Source organism: Prinia subflava, chromosome 3 (assembly GCF_021018805.1).
Source record: "Prinia subflava isolate CZ2003 ecotype Zambia chromosome 3, Cam_Psub_1.2, whole genome shotgun sequence".
NCBI classification, from domain to species: Eukaryota; Metazoa; Chordata; class Aves; order Passeriformes; family Cisticolidae; genus Prinia; species Prinia subflava.
In genome coordinates this window covers 77,362,827-77,379,372 of record NC_086249.1, presented here as the reverse complement: position 1 = coordinate 77,379,372, position 16,546 = coordinate 77,362,827, and positions in this window count along the sequence as shown.

Sequence of the window (16,546 nt, the reverse complement as noted above, 5' to 3'; positions counted from 1 at the left end):
GTGCCTAAGTATCTCCAGCTGGTTTATGAGAGTGAGTGAAATGGCCTGAAAGCTTCATTTCAATTAAAATAAGCTCTGCTCCAGGTCTTCTTGCAATAATCAGCAGTGGCATTCAGCTTTCAAAAGCTGATGTTAATGCTTTATTGGCATGAGTGTGCTGGCCTGTTTGCTACTTCTGAGAAGCACAAAAAGCTCTGGTCTACATCACACAAACAGAACTTCATATTTTTGAAACCTTTGATCTGAAAATTTACTACCCTTACCACTTCAGCTTGGCTTATATACTTGGAACTCTTCCATGGAGATACAGACATTTCTTTGGGGCATGATGAGCTTTTGACTTTTGCCTTTCTTTGATTATTTTTTTTAGATAGAGAGCAAAGATCTTTTCTGTGAGCATGCCTGCCGCAGGCAGCCACTATTCACAGTGGAAGCTGAGGAACATTTTGCTATTCAAACAGAAATCTGAGTGTGTTGTACAATTGCAACAATACGAGACCCACATGGCAAGGATGGCATGGAGCCATTCGATCCTGCCTGGTAAAAAAGGAGGCTTTTGGAAAGGCAGGTGGAGAGAAGGATATTGGCAGTATATTAGCAAGGCATGAAGCAAGGATGAAGAGGCCATTGAAGAACATGTGAGGCCTTGAAAAAAGAAGAGATCAAGAAGATGGGATGAGATGCACAGAAGTCTGGTGGGAAGTATGGACTAAGACTTTCAGGGATTTGGTGTGACCTGGTGATGCAAGCACTTTGCTGAGGCCCTGGATACTTCAGTGTAAGTCTGAAGTTCAGTGAGCTGCTTTATCGCCACTGGAAAGTCAATTCACCTCCCCAGCTCTCACATCTCCCCCCCTTCCCCTCCATCTCTTCCTGGTCATCAGATGAACATCAACAAAGACTTGTCAAGAGAGGGGAGAAAAGAAAGGTAAATTATGCTGTAGCTGCACAATGAGGACATGGGACCTGAGTCAAAAGATGACATGATTCTATGTGGTTTAAGGGAAAGGGATGAGACAACTTTAGCTCCCTTCAGATGATCTGACATTGTTATGTTCTAAGCTCTAAAAGCAGAGATATGATTCTGGGGATGAGGTACAGAACGTGCAGCACTCAGCCAGCATGACAAAATCATTGCCAGGTAGAGATAAATGTAGCATAGTCAAATTACATAAACCCCTCTCCCTTGGTCTTTGGCTGCTGTAGAAGGATGAGGCATTGAGAAACCTCTCCTGTTTGATGGGACAGAGCACCATCAGCTGAACTGATCCTTTAATAATACTCAGGGAGAAACACATGCTAGTGCTGCTTTGTGTTTATTTTTTGCTTTAATAAGCAAAATCAGCTATGTCTTCATAGATGTACCTGAGTTTGTTTTCAGTTCTCATGTATATGATGCTATGCCTTATCTTGCTCTGGTGGATCAGTTTGTTGATGCAAGCTTGGCACAGTGAGGAAGCACTGCAGTCTGAGCCTTGCATCCTGACCACATTCTCCATTGGAGTGGTACCACACACTGGCACTACAGGCCCAGGTGCTGCCCCCGTGCCCTCTCAGAGCCAGATGTGAATGCCAGGACTCAAGATTTAATCAGCATTAGAGACTTTCAGACAGTAACTCTAACACATCTGGAAACTGCAAGTTGTTTATGTAAACATGGCCATAGTGTATCTCTTTTCAGAGAGGCAGTATCCAGGATTTTAAAAATCTTCTGAAGTCAGAAAAAAAGCTTATGTGCAACCTCGGGAACTCACTTGGTTGTCAACAGCTCGTCAGGCTTCCTGATGCCAGGTACAGTCCCTCTCTGTACCACAAAGGGAGCTCCCAGCTGAGGTCATGAAGGAAATACAGCAAACTATGCATCTGAAAGCACTGAGCTTTCCTAAGAAATTGTTCCTTTCACAGAAGGAAGGGCTATGGTCTGCTGTAGGGTAAATCTGAGACTCCTAAACATACCAAATCCATCCAGCATACACTAATATTATTCATAATGGTGCAGACTTTAGCTGAAATTATGAATGACTTCAGCTCCCCATTTAAAGAAACCAAATTGCATTTACCTGTCTACCTAAGCTTCTGCAATAGCCACTGGAAATCTGAAGACTACAGTCAGTGGAGCAAGGGTAGTTCAGCTAAGCAAGTGATGGGTTTACCTTCTAACAATATGAATTTTCTCTTTCAATTCCATTCCCTTTTGGTTAAACTTCTATTGTCTCTAGTGGAAGCTTAGATATGTAGCTCACATAGACAGATATCTGTATTGCATTCAACTAAATTTAGGCATCCCTATCAGCAGCTAAATCCTCCTCTATAAGGCTTATTCAGTCAGACTCATCTGGACAGGTGAGTGGCCTTCTGTTCTGCATGCATTACCTCAGTGCAGAACTTCTCATGTTTTCAAGACTAAGCATTGTCAAGATTGAACAGGTCTGAAAACAGAATAAATTGCTTCAGAATATGTTTTATATAGATGAAATGCATTTGAAATTTCAGGTTCCTGAGAACCAAAATTAAATGTCTGAAAGGACACCTGAATGCATCATCCAAAGAATATGATCCTAAAACTGCAGTCATTAACATAACGGAGCTGACTGTCACCAAACCTACCAGAGAGGCTGAACTAGACCAAAGTTAAGGTCCATTCAACCTCACACACAGTTTTCAGTGCGGACAGTCAGGAGACAGTCCAAAAGACAGTGAGCCTTCCCCTTCTGTGCCACCCCAACTTCAGCAATCAACAACTATTTAGTACCTTGTATGCTGAGGAATGCATCCAGACAACTTTGTGTAGCACCTCTGTGGGCTCTCTCCTCCATGAAGTAATTCAAACCCTTTTGGAATCTGTTCCTGTCTTGGAACTCCTCAACATGCACTTCTTCAGGATGAGAAATTCAGGACCTACTGCTGTGGCACTAAGCTCCACAATTTAAATATGCTCTGTGCAAAATCTTTGCATTCCTTTGATTTTCTTCTGACGTGTTTCTCAGAGGTGCTGCCTTGTTCTAGCATCAAGTGAAATAGTGAACTGCCTTTCCCCACTCACCTTCTCCATCACTATTCAGATTTTATAGACATCTATTGTAGTCTGTGTCTGGAAGAACAAATGTTGTTTATAATAGCTGCAAATGTTTGAAAAGACACCAGTTTGTATGATAGTCAACTCTAGGAACCCAAGCAAGAGCTCACTATAATGAGACACTCCTAATGAATATAAAATACCTAGGGCAAAAGTAATCACCTTCAGAGATTTAATACTGGATTTTGTCCAAATAAAATCCTTTGTTTTGGTCAGACATTTTTAGTACATGAGTTATTGGTTTTTGTGAAACAAGACAGAGGTTGACTGGAATCTCTTTCTCCACTTGTTTTAGTTCTCACATGAGATCCCAAGGTATGAAATCTTTACCTGTTCACAAAACTCCCTCAAAGCTGAATGCATCACTAGTGGTATCTTTAGCTTGCACTTCTAGGGAATGAAGAAATGAGAAATACTTATAAATGCATATTGCAAGCCACTAGTTTAGATAAACTAGTATGTAATTCACAGTAACTTAAAACCTTAACAAGTTCCAGTCACCAGAGGATATTGTCTTTAACAGCAAATTTTAATACAGCCATAATAAAATGTAGAACCCCAATCATTATTAACTTGCAGTTCTAGACAGAAGGTGTACATGTTTTGGTTCATATGCTGAGGAAGGTCTGCTTATGTTAGGTCATTTTAGTAGTTAAATGTGCTTTTCAATGATAAGATAAGGAGAAGATACACTATTTTCATTGTTTTATTATTCATACATTACTTAATGCAAACTGGGAAAACTAACTAGACAAATTTCAGTTGGATTTTACAGTAAGTACTTTCAATGCATTTAATAGATCTACTGAGCAGTACTTACAAGAGATAATTTCAGCTGCTAACAGGAATATTGACTGAAAAATTGAGTGCATATTACTGAGAGAAAGATTGGAAACTGATAGATGAGCAGAGAAATTAGTACTAATAAATGCAGCATAATTTACAGACAACACAGTCACCTGTAGAACACAGATTTTTCATCATCTCTGGAGAGAAACTCTATATCTCAAATTCTGTGTGCTGGCAGAAAAGGCCTGTTTATCCTACATGGCTCCTGTCTCTGTGCGTATGTCCTATCACTGAATCACAGCTTTTCACTGAACCTGTTCTTTTGGGACATGGTATATTGTATTATAAATTTTGAGTGGGGTGGGAAATGAAGCATTTAAAAGAAATTAGCTTCCTCAAGCACCTGCCTTTCTTACAGTTTTTCAAAGCATGCCCTGGTCTGGAAAAAGCTCCTGGTTCAACGTCTCACATACACAGTTAAATTAAAATACTTAATTGTGCAGAGCATTAGTCAGTGCTGATCTCCTGGGGAAAGAGGAACTTTATGAATGATGTCTGCTTCCCACTGTGAGGAGTAAAATTACAGTGTTTAAAGAATAAATGTGTTAAGCACCTAAGGCTGTTTAGAGAACTCTGAGATACCATAATAGACTATCATGGTATTGTGAAAAAGAGTTTTGTGAAGCAAGGTATTTAGTTTGGAAGCTAAAAGGAAGAAATTGTGAAATAAAGTGGGACAAAATAGTTTTTTTATTTGCTCATAAGCAATATCTTAATTAAGAAGGGGAAAGTAGTCCTGTTGATCTATGGGGATGAAAAAAAGCCCCTGGGAATGAGTCTAGCTGTATTTTGGAGGGAAAAATGAAAGCACATTTGCAAGTGTACCCTATGCATCTCGAAAGCCTGCTAATAAGTGTCAGCCCATGAACACTCCAACTCAAGTGAAGTGTGCTACCAAGTGCCAGAGGCCACCAAGCGTGACACTGAGAGTGAGCCCATGTCTGTGAGCACAGGAATATGGATTTTCTGATTAGGTTAGGATGCGAGTCCTTTGGGCTCAGGCAGGTGATCTAAGCGTGCACCTGTGTGCCACTTTACAGGCAAAGGGACTCTGCCTGCTCCTGGGACTGGAGCCAACAGGCAGCTCTAGCTGGAAAGGCAGGGAATCACGCTTGCAGAACCGTGAGCCAGGGCATGAGTGCCTCCCTCCTGTCCCCAGTGGACGTGGGTCTGCTGTGCCTGGTGTTAGAGGACAGAGGAGCACAAGTACTTTACCAGAGCTGGCTTGTTGTGGTTCTGGCTCCTGCCCAGGAAACAATCTGCTTTTGAGCCCCAACAAGACAAAGACAGAAAACAGTAAATGCAAGTAGGGTTTCAGAATCATGCTGGTCTTTGGTTTTGCTCCATCTTTAGTTCATAGACCTGCCAGCCTGCAGTCCTGATAGTGCTTATTGCATATTGCAGATCTGATTCTTTCCTGGGTCCATCCTTGAACAGAGCACTACTGATGGCAGCATCAGTGACATTCCCAGTGACAGCCGTGTGTGAGCCTGCCATACAGCCTTGGGACCATCCAAACTTGGCCATTTGAAAGTGTTGGGTTTTTCTTACTGGGAGAAAGAGAGGAAAAGGTTTTCACTGGTTTGTTTTAAATGTCCGAGTGACACTACTAAGAACAAGGTGGTGTCTCAAGAAAAAAGAAATCTGAAAACCCACATTTATAATCCCACTTCAAAACAACTTCAAACACTGTCCAGGGCAATGTCTCTGTCAGTAGGGATCAAGCAAGGCAACTGTGCAACCATACTTGGGCCTTGTATCAATTCCCACTTTTACCTGCAAGTCAGGAAAAGTGAAAAAATACTAATTTAAAAAACCCACAAAACCCTGCTTGTGTAAACATTGTCTGTAAATATTTTATCAGTTTATTTAGTTTTTACTTGTGGAACATGATTAGAAGAAGTAAGGGCAGTAGAGGAAGGAGGGAAAGAATGGGGAAATATACCTGTAGTTTTCAAAAAAAGTATCATGAATTTTTCCATAAGGCAGTTTTAAGCTCTAAGTGCCTTGGCAAATCTGTAATGTGATTTTCCATGTGGTGTGCAAAATGTCATCCAAGTTGAAATCTGTAATATTGCTTTAATCTCCAAAAATGAAATAATAATGTTTGTCTTTGCTGTGTTTGATCTAATCCTGCACCCTTTTCCAGAATCAGTTCCTACTAATTTTAGTGATCTGGGCCCAGTAATACACACTTGACTTATCAGTTTATTTACAGCTTGGATCTGTCATTGCCATTAGGTATCTAGGATACACATTTCACACACACGCAGCACACAGAGAACATGTACTTGTAGATATACTTTCATTGAATATGATAATATAAAGATCGCTATCGTACCTAAAGAAGTGCATTTGAATTGCATACGTCTCAAGCTACCCTCCAAACACCAGATAAATACCTTCCAAAAATAACATCACTCATTTTTCTCAGCAGGTGTCATTCATCAGGTATGAGGCTGCATCTAAACGTGTTAGTAATAATAATTCAGTTCGTATGTGACTCCAGCTCATTACCAGCAGCCCCAGGCACTGGAGGCTAGTGAAGTCACTAGAGCAGTGCAGAAATACTTAATCCTATAGCAAATATTTAGTCCTATGACATGAATATTACACAAATATTGATCCTGTACATTAAAAAGACACAGAAGAACCTGGCCTTTTTCCTTCAGCTGTCTGATGTGTCTCACTGTTTGCTCACCTCCGTGGTCCTGTTTGCACAGCTGGGCCAGCTCCAGGCTGCCCACCTTACCTGATCTGGAAGGGAGTGGTGGGCACAGGGAAAGGGGAGAGGAGGGTCCAGATCCTACCTCTCCACAGGCAGGACTGATGGCTATGACTGCAGCTCTCCCTGTGAAGAAAGGACATTGCAGGTGAGGGAGGGTCCAGTCCTCCATGCTCCTCCTTTCCCTCCTGTGGGATCTGCTCCCAGGTGGCAGCCCCAAAGTGATTCTTTTTGAGGTGGGAATGCTGCCCTGTTGCTGCTTGTCATGCCTTGGGCCCCTTGCTGCATTGCCAGGGAACACACGGCAGTGCCGTGGTTGCTGTCACCACGAGAACACGGCGCTTGGTGTCCCCCCTTTGCCGTGCCACCATGGTGCTGAGGATCCCTGCCAAAAGCCATTTTTGGCATCCCCCAGTACATAGGCAATGCCACCACCGCTGGCAGAGCTGCCGATGAGCAGTGCCACTGCACAAAGGCTAATTAGGAATCTGCAGGGAATCTTGCTGAGTGTTTCTGCCTAATTTGTAATATTCACACTAGGCCTGACAGGAAGCCACTGAGGGGACAGGAGCGTTTCCAGTGGCCTTTAATGGGTTGTTTGCCCTGGGACACCGGTAATGACAGCCCTGTTTGCACGGGCAGTGAAAGGGCTCTCCTCAGGCCCCACCAGACACCAGAGCCTGTTGACCTTAATTAGATTTCATGGCACACTTGGCTTGGTCCTGCAGCAATTGCTCAGCCTTTACTTATGTGGCTAAATGGGAATGTCCTCCTCGGCAGCAGTTCACAGGGCCCCAGGAGATGATGAGACCCATCTACGGTGCCTTGTACCTCTTTTCAGAGCAATATGCTAAAGATTAATTTTTTTAGCAGCATAACAGTGATAAGCAATTGCTTTTTGGTTTATTACTGCTCACTATTGTTACAGAAGTGTTTCCAAACCTTGCTTACGTCTGTTGTGTTTGTGGTGCTGCACAACAGAAACAGCAGGAGCCCATATCGCCCTCCCACTCAGATACCTGCTAGTTTTAGTTTGAAATCTCAGTTACAGACACAAGGCAAATCGAGATATGCTCAGGTGACAAGCCCCAGGCATGGACAGTCACCTGTAGGTGGTTAGTCACATGAGGAAGGGGCCTCACCCCATCCTGGTCTCTCCTGCTAGGGATGCAGGGCAGCTTTGGTGCTTGCCTGTTGCTGAGGGGAAGGAAGGCTGTCCTTTGCACCAAAAGTCACAGAGTAAGTGCTGGATATACTGTCCCTGCTGTGTCCTGCACCTGTCTTCTCCACCTGGGAAGTGTGGAGGAGAGGGTCAGAGCTGGATCCCTGTCTTGCAGGAGAAACGAGACATCTGCTGAGGCTATGCAGCCATTCCAAAGACACCTTTGCCCTCATTCATGCCTACAGAGCACAGACCTAGGGAAAAACTTTCTCAGTAAGTCATGAGGCTTTATCCTCCCCCAGGGTCCCAGGAAATACAAGCAAAATCACACCAGCTCTCCTGACATTCCTTTTCTTGGATCGTCTGGAAACAGAGATAAATTCCCCAACAGCCCTTGGGGAGTCAGAAAAGGAGTTCTCAGGCTTTGATCATTTCCTTGAGGGGAAAAAAATGTAGAGAAACGGAAAAGAAAAAAAGTGTGCAATGCTGAAGGGACAAGAGAAGGGTGAGGAGCAGAAGAGGCTATGGTGAGGAGAGAACAAGGAAAGGTGAAGAGTGGAAGGGATGGAAAGCAGAGAACAAAGGGGAGAAACCCTGAGCATTTGAAAGAGCAGGTAAATGAGGGAGCGAGCTGAGATGGGAAAGAGAAGAGAAGCACTAACTTAAGAGAGACACGTAACAAAGGGAAGAAAAAGCAAGTCTTAGCGCTATGTATTAAATAGGAAAAAATAGGTGAGGAGCTAAAGAAAGGAAAGACTTCCTTGTTGAGAAAGAGAGGTGAGAGCAGGCTGATTTTAAGAGGGGAAAGTACTGAAATCTGAAGAAATACATTACAAGCTAGACACACAAAAACTGTAATAGAGAGCAAAAGAAAATTAAGTGAAAAAAGGAAGCAGGTGGAACGAAAGGAAACAGTGCATGTAACATAGTTTTAAAATATTAAACATAGAAGTTGGATTTAAAAAAATATTGCTGAGCTCATTTCTCTCTTTAGAACTATACAGTATGAAGTGAAACATATGTACAGTCTGGCATTGCTGTTCAAATCTGCTTTTAATGGGTACAGATAGTATAGGTGGTGACCATTTAAGAGCAAATGCCATTACAAATGATGACCTGTAGTCCACTGTAAACCCTTACCCTCTGCTTACACAAACAGACCTGGGTACTTGAAATGAAAAGAGACTTTTATTTTTGTCCTTTTCATGTGGAGACCATTGGTCTCCTGGCCAAATTTCACTTTCCAAATGACAAATGGTTAAAACACTGGGCTGCAGGTCTGTCTAAAAAGAAAACAGTTTTATTTCCTATCTCCACTATGAGGAGATGCAGTAGTCTCTTGTGTTTACTACCAGTGAATGGCATGTGGAGGTTTACTGAACAATTTGGCAGAGGGTAGTTTCTTTTTCAAGTGATAAGGTATTGTGCAAGATCTGCTTGTTGCCAGCACAGCCTCCAGCCAGCTTTCTGGAAGGCTTCTTGCTCCTCGTTTACCACCCCCAGGAGCAGAATTGCACACTGTGCTGGGTGGGGAAAGGAACAAGCCAAGCACCTGGAGCTATCCAGGGCTGTGTTACCTGGCATGATGTGAGCACCGTGCATGCAGAGGCTGTGACTATGACACATTTATGAGAGATGGGCAAGGGCATTTGATGGTGATAATCCTGGTGAGTGAGGAATGCAGAGCCTTTCCTCCTGCAGGAAGAGAGTTGTCAACCCCAAAAGGAGAAGCCAGCTCCATAGTCTAAGCAGTGTCCTGCCCAACCCTGCAGAAAATGTCCTTGGAAAACAGTGTGGGATGCCCCTTCTGATCACTGTGCTGGGCTGTGGGGCTGGAGGCCAGCTGCAAACTGAGGTCTTCAAACACGTGCTAATGCAAAGAAAATGCAGTGCAAAATGTAGAATGCCTTTATGCAGGTCCTGTCATTTTTAACCACTCTTCCCAAGCTCACCAAACTGCTGCAGCTCCTCATGCAGTAACCAAATATGATCACATTGCTCGGCAACATTGTCCTTCTAGAATAAACTCTTCCACAAACACTTCTGCTTCTGTCCTTTCCTCCTTCTCCCATTCAGAAACACCACCGACAGTCTGGCTCTCCATCTCTCATCAGAACAAAAAGGATGTGACCTCTCCACCCTTTACGACGCATGGCGCAAAGCATCTCTCAATTAAAAATCTAATTTTAATGTTGTTTTAATCATCGCTGGACTTTGTGAGTTGATGGCAAGAGACTGTAACAAGGATGGACAAAAGACATAGAAACCCACAAGAAAAACTAAGGATGAATCATTGCTTGAAGGGTGAGTCATGCCTGGGTGCATGCATATGTCAAGCAGGAGACTGGCATATCTTCACTTGATTAACCCAAATCTGCTTTGTTTAAGTCTTCCCTTGCAGCTCTGGTTTTAAGGAAACAGTACCACAAAGCAGTTGTTTGTACAGTGATTTTATTTCCTCTCTATGGGAATATTTTGGTGGGTCCCAGCAGAGAAGCCATGGCTGGAAGAGATACCCAGTCTCACTGCTAGTCCCAAGACAGGGTCAGTTCCACTCAAATGCTTTTTAGTAGAGGTTTGTATAGTCTGCTCTTTAAATTCACTGGAGATGGAGATTCAGACCATCCTCATCCACCAGTGTAGATTCAAACCTCTCACAGCCATCACTGGATTTACAAGGAGAGGAGCAGCAGCTATCTTTTAATAGGGACAATTTCAGGACCACACAAGGAACCATCCTGCTTTCAATGGCCTCCTGCTCTCACCAGTGACAGGGAGCTGCACACAAGCGATCTGTGCTTCTGCATGGATGTCCCTGAAGGCTGCCTGACCACTGGTGCTGATGTGAGGGATGGGGCAGGGATGCACAGCCACACCAGCAGCAGCGCAGGGTTAGGTCAGTGTGGAGTGATGGAGGAGCTGAGCCCCAGGCCATCATCCATCGTGTGCTATCTCCAGCTGCACTTTGATGAACATGCTGAACTTACATGAGTGGGAAGTGATGCTGAGTGAGGTGATGACAGGGCTGCAGCTGCAGCTGGCAGGACTGCCCAGCATCCCCAGAGATTAGCTGTTCCTGCCAGGCACTGTTCTGCTCCCTGCCCATGGGGAGGCTGATTTGCTGCTAGCATCCCTGCCAGCAGCGGGGCTACCCCGTGGTGGCCGTCAGAGCTGGGCTGAGCACTCGGCTCTGTCCTGTGCTCGTGTGACACCGCAGTTGTCACATGAGCCCTTGTGCTGTTGCAGTGCTGTTCTGTCCAGCTGGCTGCTGGACTGCTGGCACCACCAAAGCTCTGCCAGCATTTGTCTCAGGTGCTACCAAAAAAACCACCCAAACCCTATTATACTGGTCTCTATGTTTTTTGGATAGTAAGAGGGAAGATCTGCTTCATGACAGCAGAAATTGTCATTGTGACAGCTTTCTGTGATAGGCATGCAGAGTTTTCTACCAAATAGAATGTATTCACTTCTTATATAAGAAAATACTTGTATATTAACAGTTAAGGATCCTGGGTCATTTTCTGCACTGATGCGGAAGGATTTGGTTTTTGAAACTTATTTAGAAAAGGATCCAGTGATGGTAAATGCATCAAATTTTGCTAGGCAACCAGGTAGTCAAGAGAATTCCTGATTTCTAGTCAAGTGCTGAGCAGCACAAACACAGAGATAATACCGTGTACCTCTTGCAAGCATTTAGCCATTGGCAAACAGCTGCCTACCAATTTCTTTATGAGATTTATTTCTCTCTCATGGTTTTGTCAAGGAAACAGTAGTTGTTGATAACATTCAGAAACACAGAGGTGCTATTCAATACTTGGGATCATGAACAAGCCAAAAATCTGCTGTAGAAAATAAGCTTGTGCGAACATTTGACTTTTAAAATAATTTTATAGATTATATGTGCCTAGTGTTTATAATTCTGGGAATATTTATTTGCAAGTAACATCAGCCCCTGTATCCCTAGAGCGATAGGCCTTATCCAGAGTTAGATCCCTAACTCTAACCCTTGTGGCAGCTTGGGGCTGTGGCTGAGGTCCCCAGCATCATGAATGACCCAGATTAGAAATTATGTGTACATAGCAATGTTGGTACAGTGCCGTGCTCCCTTTGGCATGCTTTTACCAGCCCCAGTACTCTAGAGCTGTAGGCTGTGTGGCTCTCTGACCCCTAACCCTAACCCTAGTGCTAGCTTTAGTCTGAGGTGCCCAACATAACAGGTGGGCCAGATAAGAATGGTGTGGAGGCAGCAATATTGGTGCTTCCTTTGGCCTGACTTTTCTAGCCCCTGTGGAAAACTTTCTATTTTATCCAAACATCTCTGTTCTAACAGGCATTTCGCACAGCATTCAAACTGTGGGTTGCAGCAACATCACTCATCTTCCTGCAGGCAAAACTCTGTTTTGTTTTGACAGTCATTCCTGATGCTTTTTCCTTTTGAAAAAAAAAAAAAAAAAGGCAACTTAGTCAAGATACGACTTGGGGCAGTCATAGGAAGGAAACAAAATTGGAATGCAGTTTGCCCTGCTCAGGCATTTGTGCTTTTCTTCTTTCCAAGCAGAGCAGGATCATTGTTCCTCAACGGGTCAAGCTGGGCAGCCAGTGCCAGTGTCTCTCTAAAATTGAAGTGCCTCATTTTTTTCTCAAAACAAAAGCACTACCTACAGTCCTGAGCCTGTGGGAAAGCCACTCCTGAAAGCTGAGCACAGTTGCAGCATGCTGCAGCTCTGGTGCTTGCTGATTCCTCTTGGAAGGGAGAAAGGGGACACTGGGAAAATTACACTTGAAAATTTATTTCAGCACATCAGAGAAAGCTCCATCCCCTCTCACCTGCACAATTCCAGCAGATTCACCCTGCGAGAGGCAGCTGGAGGCCACGTACCAGGCGAGATCCGTGCTGCAGCATAATGTTTTGCCTTAATTCTGGCTCGCTGCCACAGAAGCACCCCTATGAATCCGTCCCCAGAGGCTGGGCAGGCAGCGCGGCTTAGCGCCATATTAAATTGCCTCTTTCATTCTGCGCAGCACCGCACAGCGGTACCGGCAGAGAGAAGGAAACGTAAAAACATATCACATGAGTCAAGGCAGATCCTGCACTGTGAACTTGCTCTCTCCATTAGGGCAGCTTTATAAGGGCTGATTGGTTCCTCTAGGGGGAAAGATGGGATTTGGCACTACAGTGCTCAAGTGCTTTCTCAATAAGAGGAAAAAAAACCCCTGTTACTGCCAACTCTTATATCAGGGCTAATACTGAGCTTGCCTTTAAATTACAAAACTGCATTTTAGGGTTTTGCTTCTTTGCTGCTTGTATTTTCCTCTGTAGGGATGCTGTTGCATTTGGGAATTTCCATATGTGTTTGTGGTGTGGACCAACCGGTCAAATCCAATTTCTGCTCAAATTTATAGCGAGATTTCACTCCATCAAAAATAACCCAGATTTAATAGCAAGAACATTAGAGTCCCTCAAATGCATACTTTTTCTTCTGACTCACAAGTAAAGAGCAGTCTTTAGGCACATCCTAAGGACACTAGTGTACATCATCAAACAGCCCCAAACCTGACAGAATGGTGTCAGTTCAGCTGAGGGAACAGCCTGCTCTTGCTAAGCTCACAGCAGGGAAGGGAAGGGATTGTGGCAGGTCACTGTTTTCACACCTAAGCAAGGACTTCTTGGGCGCTTCAAAGCTTGGGTGCATTCCCTCTGTACTCCCAATTCCTGGGTTAATTTCCCCAAATAGGCACCACAGAATTGCAGACCTCCCCTGTCTCTGCACACCGCCAGGCAGAGCAAACAAGGAGAGAAGGAAGGAGGAATTGCCCTGGTGATCCTTTCTGTGATTCCCCAGCAGCTGCAGTCCTCAGCTGACCCCGGCGGGGAGAGACTGTGAGAGTTACACTGGATTACAGATCCCAGCTGCTCTTAACCCGGGGGCAGCCGCCACTGCCTTGGCCAATGGTGCAGCAGGAACTGCCTGCATGCATGGCTTCATTGCACCCCGGCGGTTATTTATACAATCTTCCTGAGTTCCCTTTTCCTCCCTTTTATCCCTGCAAATCCTTACTATGTCATTGTGTGGCAATAATATCATTGCCACTAATCTTGAGACAGTTTGATTCTTATGTTTTTAAATTAAAGTGGATGGCTTGTCCTGGGAAGCCCCGCAACTCAGCAGAGCAAGGAGTCTGGATCCTAATGGAATCTAATGGTTCTTTCGTCTTCTCCTTCCTTAAAAGGTCCTTCCTACATCTTTTGCTACTGACTGGTGTAAAATGAGAGGATAAAATCAGCATATCTGGTCACCAGGAGAGTTCCCAGTGGTGGAGAAGCTGTCTTGAAAAGCAGTAGTACTGCAATGAAGTGGATTATCTCCTGGGAACTGGGACCTCGTACCTTTTTCTGTTTGGATCTGCCTGGGAGCTCACACCCCTTGTGCACAGTGCATTTTTACTTCATTCAGGGGGAAATGGATGCATTTCTCCTTGCCAGTTTTGGAATATTTATATTTTATATTTGGTCTTCGAGGAGAAAAATATTTGTACCACCCACATCACTTCTGTCCTGGTAGCTTATTGTTCTGTATATAGATTTATCATATAGGGATATACATCGCAATCTCTCATATCTATAATTTTTACTCCTCACAGCCCCCCATCAATGCAGCCAGGCATGCCTAGAGCTGTCCTGGAAGAGCAAGGTAGCATTGGGAGAATCCAGAAACAGGAGATTCCCTCTGCCCTCTCCCTTATGCCTATCCTAAAGCAGCCCTGGCTGTGTATTCAGTGCACTGGGGACACTTTAGGGTCTCTATCCGACACTCATTTTTGGTTTTGCAGCATAAGAATATTTAGTGCTCATAGCAGCACATTTCCTAACCTACATGGGTTTTTCTCCCATAACAGAGAGTTTTGGGCTGCCACTGGTGGGAGGCTCACACACAAGCTCCACAGGCTAGGGGAGATTGGGGAAGAATGCAGAGCCTTCAAAACCAGCAGGATTTGGTAGAAAATTTGGGTCTGGCCTCTTCCTTCAGCTGAAGTCCCTTGAGGGGGAATATTTTGGCTGTTTTTGAGGCAGTCCTAATAAAACCAAAGTTGGGGTGGGGGGGGTTTGTGTTATTTTTTGGTTTTTTGTTTTGTTTTGGTAGTTTGGGGTTTTTATGGTTTTTTGGAGGGGTTTTTTTTCATTGACTTGTTTGTTTTATTTTTTGCTGTTGGACCATCGAGGTGCATTTTACTCTGCCCACATAGAGTCCTTCTAAAAATCTAATGTTTGTATAATACATAGTTGTACTTAGACCTGTTATTATTCCATAATTTTTTTCAGATATCTCTTTTGCAAGTTTCATTACCATAGACCTGAATCTGGTCCATAAAAAATGAATGAGAAATAGCCAATAAATCAATTCTGAATTATTTTCTATAGTTATTGAACATATTCTTTTTAAAAAGAATCTCTGAATTCTATGAGAGATGATCAGGTCTAGGAATGAGCATTGTTGTTTAACACTCTTGCTTTATGCCAGAGATCTACATAATATGTAAAAAATTACCAAGTGAAGTGGTTTGCACTTCTTCAAGGGCTGCTGTTGTCATTCTACTTGTGTTCTGTGGATGCTTCTGACTCTATCTCACACTCATCACCACACCACAGGATTTCTGGAAAGAGCAAGAAAGGCAAAGTTTTCAACAATGACTTTTGCTTTCCTTTCTGTAAGAAAGGCCTAATCCATACAATGTGGGAAACTAAGGATCCAGCTGTTCAGGGCAGCATTTAAGCACACGCTTGTCCTGAGGCCGCAGCTATGAATGGACATGAGCAAAGTTACAGGGTTTGCTGAGCCACAGCCTAACTTGTCCATCACTTTCCTCCTGTGCTTATCTAAGTCATTCCAAACCTTATTGACTGATCAAAATCTTTGTGTGGTGAGTTTATGTAGCTGAAAATGCCACATTAGAAGTCACCAAGACCAAGAGTGTTTAATTCCCAAGAATATGGGCCAGGTCCATGCTCTGGCTGTGGGAAGCAAGGAGGGGTGAGCACTGCAGACCTGGCATGACCTGCCAGCAAGCAGAGGACAGGCTGGCTCTGTGCAAATCACTCCTTCCAAGTTCCATAAAGTCACGGTGCTTATATAGGTCAGAAACCTTGAGCTGCTGGAAACAATTTCTGCCAGTATACACTAGAGCAGTCTGACGTGTGAACACCCTTACATTATCAGCAGTGGGTAGGAAAAAAAAAAAAGCCATTTTCTCTCCAAAGGCAGTAAAATGTCCTATGGCCCTGGCTCCTTATGCAATCCTTAAGAACAGACCACAGTTTCACAAATTTGTGAATTAGGTTACCTGATGTCAGAAACAGGAACTCCTACATAATACCCTCATAAATACCACAGGACAGAAATGAGTCTGCTGTTCCAACACTTTCTGTTAAATAAAATCCATCCCTGCTTTGGTTAATACACTGGATATTTAAAACTTCTTATTCTTAATCTGTGCTTGTGTGTTAGAGGAGTAGTAGCCAACTCCAGATGACAGGACAGATGGAGTTTTACAGTGCATAAAAAAATTGGGTTCTCGATAATAAGTCATATGTTGCACTTGCACATTCTTCTACAGAATTAAGATATTTCCTTTAACAATTAACAAAAATGGAAGAGAATTGGCACCACAGCATTTTGACATAGCTCTAATAAAACTACAGAGCTGAAACTATGAAACTTGCACACTCTTCCCACAG